The sequence below is a fragment of the Crotalus tigris genome, unplaced genomic scaffold (genome assembly GCF_016545835.1).
Source record: "Crotalus tigris isolate CLP2741 ecotype Arizona unplaced genomic scaffold, ASM1654583v1 scf7180000024379.1109085, whole genome shotgun sequence".
Lineage (NCBI taxonomy): Eukaryota > Metazoa > Chordata > Lepidosauria > Squamata > Viperidae > Crotalus > Crotalus tigris.
In genome coordinates, this window is record NW_024100549.1 from 730,479 (window position 1) to 736,779 (window position 6,301).

At 40.0% G+C, this 6,301-nt stretch overlaps 1 long non-coding RNA gene across 1 annotated transcript; it reads right to left on the reverse strand.

The window, feature by feature from the left end:
• Positions 1 to 2,898: 2,898 nt before the first annotated feature.
• LOC120301366 lies at positions 2,899 to 6,054 on the reverse strand. The gene is made up of 2 exons (XR_005554865.1): positions 3,522 to 6,054; positions 2,899 to 3,378 (listed from the first exon to the last, which is right to left on the reverse strand). It is a non-coding gene; the product is annotated as an uncharacterized LOC120301366 (long non-coding RNA).
• Between the last annotated feature and the right edge of the window lie 247 nt (positions 6,055 to 6,301).

Consider the following 6,301-nt stretch of genomic DNA (forward strand, 5'->3'; position numbering starts at 1 on the left):
TTATAAGATCATCCAACCAGCTAGTTTGCCTTTTACACCTTCCCCTTGGGAATACCTGGTGAGCTTATGCATTTGCAGATCTCTTAGGAACTTATCCAGGAGCTAGATAGGAAGAGAAGATTCCTATCCCGCTTTATCTTCTCTGTAACCACCTCCCTCGTTTAGAGGGAGTTGCCTACATTTTACAAAGGCATATATGTCCTTTGATGTTGGTCTGACTGTTTCTCTGTCAAACTTGAGAAGTCCAGGCAGCTGAATCTTGTGTCAAGAAGAGGCTGTCCTCAGGTTCCTCTGCGGAGTTGATTTGTTTGAAGTACAGTGTATTTTTTTAATTAGCAAGATTTTAATACTTGATTGAGAAGCAGCCTTGGGTTTTGTTTTATCAAATTGAACACGTGCTGGTTTTGATATATATGGCATTTGCTTTTAATGAAGCTTTTAATATTGTTTACTTTCACATGAGAGGAAGCAAACCACAACACTCAAAAGTTAATTTTTATCATTACGCTGAGTATATTTTTTAAGGGAAAAAAAAATCAAATCTGTGATTTGGGACTTATCAGTTTACGGAGGAAAATATAAGGCACACGGTTTGGGAAAAGCAACAAATATTTTGTAGAAAGTGACAGTGACTTCTCATTTATTTTTGTATCAGACTGTTCATAGTAAAATAGGAAGAGGGATATAAAGTCTGGTTTAATTTTTTTCAAGCATGTAAAAGCAAGTGTGAAAGGGAAGGGAAACTTTGGTGTAAACCCTTGGAACATAAAGGAGCAAGAATCACAAGTTGAAGTACGAGTTGTATGAAGAGGAAGGTTAAAAATATGTCCGTGTTCCCATTCAGTGAGAATGAGTTGATCATATTAAAAACCCCCATACCTTTTTCAACTTTAGAAAATACATGCACGCAGGCTTAAAGCTCTGGATAACTCTACAGTAATTCCATTTTTGCCTTTTTGGTCCCACAATGCATAACCTTCTGGCTATTTTAGACTACTGCTTCTCTTAATCTCAGCAAGCCTCACCAAAGTTGAATGAAATTGTGAGAGCAGGTGAAGGAAATCAGGCTGGGTGGGAAAAATGCTTTAGAACAGCGTTTCTCAACCTTGACAATTTTAAGGCGTGTGGACTTCAACTCCCAGAATCCCACAGCCAGCAATGCTGGCTGTGGGATTCTGGGAGTTGAAGTCCACACGCCTTAAAATTGTCAAGGTTGAGAAACACTGCTTTAGAAAGAAAGATGAGCTTTCTGATGATGATATTTAAAAACGTTTCGCTTCTCATCCCAAAAGCTTCTTCAGTTCTCTCATCCAGAACTGAAGAAGCTTCTTGGGAGGAGAAGCGAAACGTCTTCCAGGAAAAACAAAGTCCAGTTGTCTTTTGAAAAAGTACCTTTGGGACAATTCTTCTAAAAGACAAATAACCTGCACCCAAGTTTTTCATAGGTGTGGAGTTATCAGAGCTTATATCAGGGGTCTTCAAACTTGGCCCTTTTATGACTTGTGGACTTCAACTCCCAGAATTCCTCAGCCAGGCACGCGTGCCTGGCTGAGGAATTCTGGGAGTTGAAGTCCTCAAGTCATAACAGGGCCAAGTTTGAAGACCCCTGGCTATACCCTGAAATCTGCTCACTCTCACCTGATAGAAAGGAAGGTGAGGAAGCAGCTCATTATTTGTTAAGGACTTTTTTTGAGGAAATACTCCCAGGTTTTCTTCCCGATAGTGCCAGAATCTTGACTCTCTCTCTCTCTCTCTTGCTAAAATAATTCTGCATTGTCATTTAACTTCTGCTCCGTTTTTCATTAGGTTTGAAAGGAATCATTTCTTCTCTAGGGTTTTATGCAGCCTCCTCCTCTACAGTCTCTTGTCTTCCATTAGGAATTAGGTATTTTTGTCCTTTATTGGCAGATGTCACTCCCAATGCAGACACCGAGCTGCAAATTGGCATCTAGAGAAGAGGAGGAATGTGAGCCAAAAGTGTCTGCAGAGCATTCTCTGTCTCTTAAGCTCTTTTTCATGCTTTGTGCTATTTAAAAGTGTGTTGGGAACTCCCATGAAGTTAGCTTTTGCATTCTACAGCGGTCCTGTAATTGGTTTCATATCTGTCCTGAAACAAGTGACAGGTGTATCAGCTTCTATTTTCTATATGTTACCCTATATAGGGTATATGAAGAACTGTCAATATACACATGGAGAGGATAACCTTCAGATATATAAATTGTATTAGGTCCTCCAGCCCCCGTGTTCAACAGCTTCAGACATTCTTTAAAAGTTGCCAATTTAATATTCTATCCTTCTCTGAGTGGGAATAGCACAGACATAATAGCACAGTGTTTCTCAACCTTGACAATTTTAAGGCATGTGGACTTCAACTCCCAGAATTCCACAGCCAGCAATGCTGGCTGTGGAATTCTGGGAGTTGAAGTCCACATGCCTTAAAATTGTCAAGGTTGAGAAACACTGTAATAGCGGGATGGCTATTTTTCCTAGCTTGCCCTGCCTTGAGGAAAGGAAGATGATTAGGAAATGATGACGTTATTTGAGTCCCTGGATTTTAAGGCACAGGAACATGGAGTTCCAGTCTTTGTCCATCTCAGCAACTTGTAAGTGTAAGATGGGGAAGACTTCAAGGCTGGCTGGGGAATTCTGGGAGTTGAAGTCCATGTGTCTTAAAGTAGCTGAATTTGAAAAACATTGCACAAGAGGGCTGTTGCGTTCTGGCTGGCTATAAAGGAGAGGAAAGGATTTTTCATACTTGATATAAGAGTTACAGTATAACTTGAAGCACGTATAGCATATTCCCCTGCATTCTTTAAAATCCCCCCCCCCTTCTCAATTCTCTCTGTGTTGTGGTTGCAAGGGCAAGCTCCAGAAGTGTGTGTGGCGGCATCTTATCTGTTTTTTTTTTCTATTTTTCGTCCCCTATCTATCTTAGAAAGCCTAATAAATCCCCAATTTTGTTGTTCTGTTGCCTTCCCCTGAAAAGTTTAAATAAGGGGCCATGGATTAGGAACCTGTTCAGAATATATTTGAGCTACAGAATAACACAGCATATGGTTAATTTTTTTAAAAAAATAATGGGTGCGCTGATCTAAATACACATTTCAATGAAATTGATTTTAATAGAGCACCTATTACGTAAATGTTTGTCTTTGGACGAGCAAGATTCCAGAAGAGGGGGCTATGAAGCTATCTATCTCCCCCAAGCAGTCTGCCTTATTCCACGATGAGCATTTAATTTCTTGTTGGTGCTGTTCAGGTGTAAAAAATGCATAATGCCAGAAGTTGGATTGATGAAGCCTCACTGTTGTGAAACGTTCTCTCCAGCTACGTGGCTGAGCACTTGATTATCTCACTATTTCTGAGGCCGAGAGCAATCTCTATGGCAGGGGTTCTCAACCTTGGCAACTTTAAGACTTGTGGACTTCAACTCCCAGAATTCCTCAGCCAGCTAAGCTAAGCTGGCTGAGGAATTCTGGGAGTTGAAGTCCACAAGTCTTAAAGTTGCCAAGGTTGAGAACCCCTGCTCTGTGGTACTCCAATCAGTTCTTTGCACTACTGGGTATCGGGAAATAAAACTTGTGCCCTTTTCGACGTGGAGTTTGTCCTGGCTGAGAAGAAAATTAATGGCTAAGAACTCCTTGGAACATTTCTGGGTCAGCTGGGATGTTTAAGTGGAGTGAACTAGCCATATTCCTTCCTAGGCACTTCAGTGCTTGCTGAGTTTTGTGGGTATTATTCCTGCATGTATCCAATCTCAGCTGCATCCTGCATGCAGCTAAAGAAGGAAACCAGATCTTACCTGCTAAGTATTTTTCAACCTATAAATGCACAGAAAATTAATTTTAAGCTGATTAGAAAATCACTGCCTGTATTTCCCGCAGTTACATTTTCAGGAGAACAAGTGCAAACATTCAGCCCAACCCCATTTCAACAGAGGTTATGGTGCTATTAATCTGGGTGCTTTCTCAGGCCAGCCTGGGATCTGTCTTATCCATGTTTCTTCTTAGTTTCTTCCAAGAACAGGTACAGCCAATCTGTCACTGTTATAGATAATCTTGTTTGTTGTTTGTTCTTGTGTAAGGTTCTTGTCCTGGATTGATTAATGAAATGTGGCTTTATCAGTGCTGAGTGTCTTGATGGCACCTCTTTCATCTGTGTACTGGGAAGCGTGCAGTCTTGAAATACGTATAACCGTTTCATGTCTTTTGCTTCCCTTCGTCTGCCTTGAAATATCTTGACTACCTTGCATCTTCTCTTTGGCCTGATATGTAAGCATTTTTTTTTAAATTTATGCTCAGAGCCCAAAATCAGCGAATGAAATAATTGTCCGCAATGGGATGAAATTGGAACGTTTGGGGAGGGGATGTTGTGTAAATTCATGTGTGCTATCACAGCAGCAAAAATCAGAGAAACTTGCATTTGAGGGACATAATTGTTTGGCAGTTAAGAGAACTGAGGGAATGGCGTGTGTTCTCCCGAGAGATATTATCTATTGCAGGGACCTACAGATGATGGAGCAGAACTTTCACCGAGGAATCTGATCTGGTCTTTTTCATGCAGGAGGTTAAACATTTAAGATTTCATCCCCAAAGTTTCCAAATTAGCTTGTGTGGATCCTTAATATCCAGGGAGATCTTTTAAAAATCTTGCCCGAAGTTCACAAGAGTTGCAGTTTATAATATCCAGTAAATAATTTGGGGATATGGGGAGAGTAACCCAAGTTTAGGGGGACTCTCTGGATTCCAGGGTGGCAGCCTTTTCAAATGCCTGGTTCAAGCTGAAGTATGGTCCCCTGCAAATTTCAGAAACTTAATAGGGGGGGGGGATTTTCAATTTTTAATTTATTTTCTCCCACATGCTTCTCTCCTACCCCACCCCCACCCTCACCTAGGTCATGCTGCAGGTATTCAAAGATTACCCTTGCTAACTTTTAACTTTCTAGGGTTTTTTTCTTTTCTTGTTTTTAAAAAAAAAGAGGAAAAAAAAGATGGGTAAGACAAGCCTAGTCTGGTGACTCGTGTCAGCGTTTTGCATTTTTGAGCCTTTTGGATATATTCTCTGCAGAATGGAACGGAAGTCTGTGTTGGAGTTGAAGGGGAACTTCAGTCAGTAATGGAAATTGCTGCTGCTCAGGAATTCATTTGTAAAATAGTAAAAAAAAATTATATAAAATCCATTTGTAAAATGGATTGAAGAGAGTATCCATTTTCTTAAAAGGTGGCAATATGGGATGTTTTTTTTCCTAGGGTCTAGGAATTGATTTGTATACATTAGCCCATGAACATGACATTTATTTAAAAATCAAATTTTCCGCTGTGGTAGGACTACAGAGGTCTGAGCTGCAAAGAACCAGATGATGGCAAAGATGCAGAAATCTCCTTGCTGCCCTCTAGTGGCTGTCCAGAGCCTTGCAGTCCAGATAGGATAATCCTAGTCCACTGTATCTTTGTCTCGTCTTGTTTTTTAAACTTTTGCTCCTTAAGTTTTATCTGCCATTCTTCCATAAAAGTCCCATGAAAAATTCTGGCATGTGTATATATATGTATGTAATAATAAGCTTATCTATATATTTTCCACTCTTCTGATCTTTCCAGTTCTAGAATTTCCATTCTAATCTTCTCTTTGAATCTTCCCACACTTCACTTTGATTTGTAAATGAAAGAAAAATGGCTTTGAAGTTTGTCTTTATATTAAAAATGTATGTATTTTAATACACTGTACTAATGTGGTGCTTCAATTCATTTTGAAGTTGGCTTGGGATTTTTTTTTTTTTTCTCTTCCAAACGCAGGACGCTGTATTAAGAATCCTTTGCCATGAAATGCAGTTGTGGTCATGACTTTATGTGGCTCTGATTGCTAAGCAAATGTTAATGACAAAGACAGATCTAGCAATTATATTATATAAACATAAAATATAAAAGCCTTCCACAATCTAATGGGGCTTTTGACTGGGATCAAATATCAGATAGCCATCATTGATACTCTCTGTTTCCTGGGAACGTTTGTTGTCATTAGCATGCTGAACCAGAGAAGTCTTTGCAGAAACTCTAATGTACTGAATGCCGTACCTTAGGGCAGAGGTAGGGAACTATGGCCCTTTTATGACTTGTGGACTTCAACTCCCATGGCAGGCTCAGAAATTCTGGGAGTTGAAGTCCACAAATCATAAAGGGGCCATAGTTCCCTACCTCTGCCTTAGAGCAAGGATGGTGAGCCTTTTGGGCTCGGTGTATCTAAAATTCGGAAAATGCCTACCTTGACTGTTGGCATGTAATACTGATACACACACACACACACA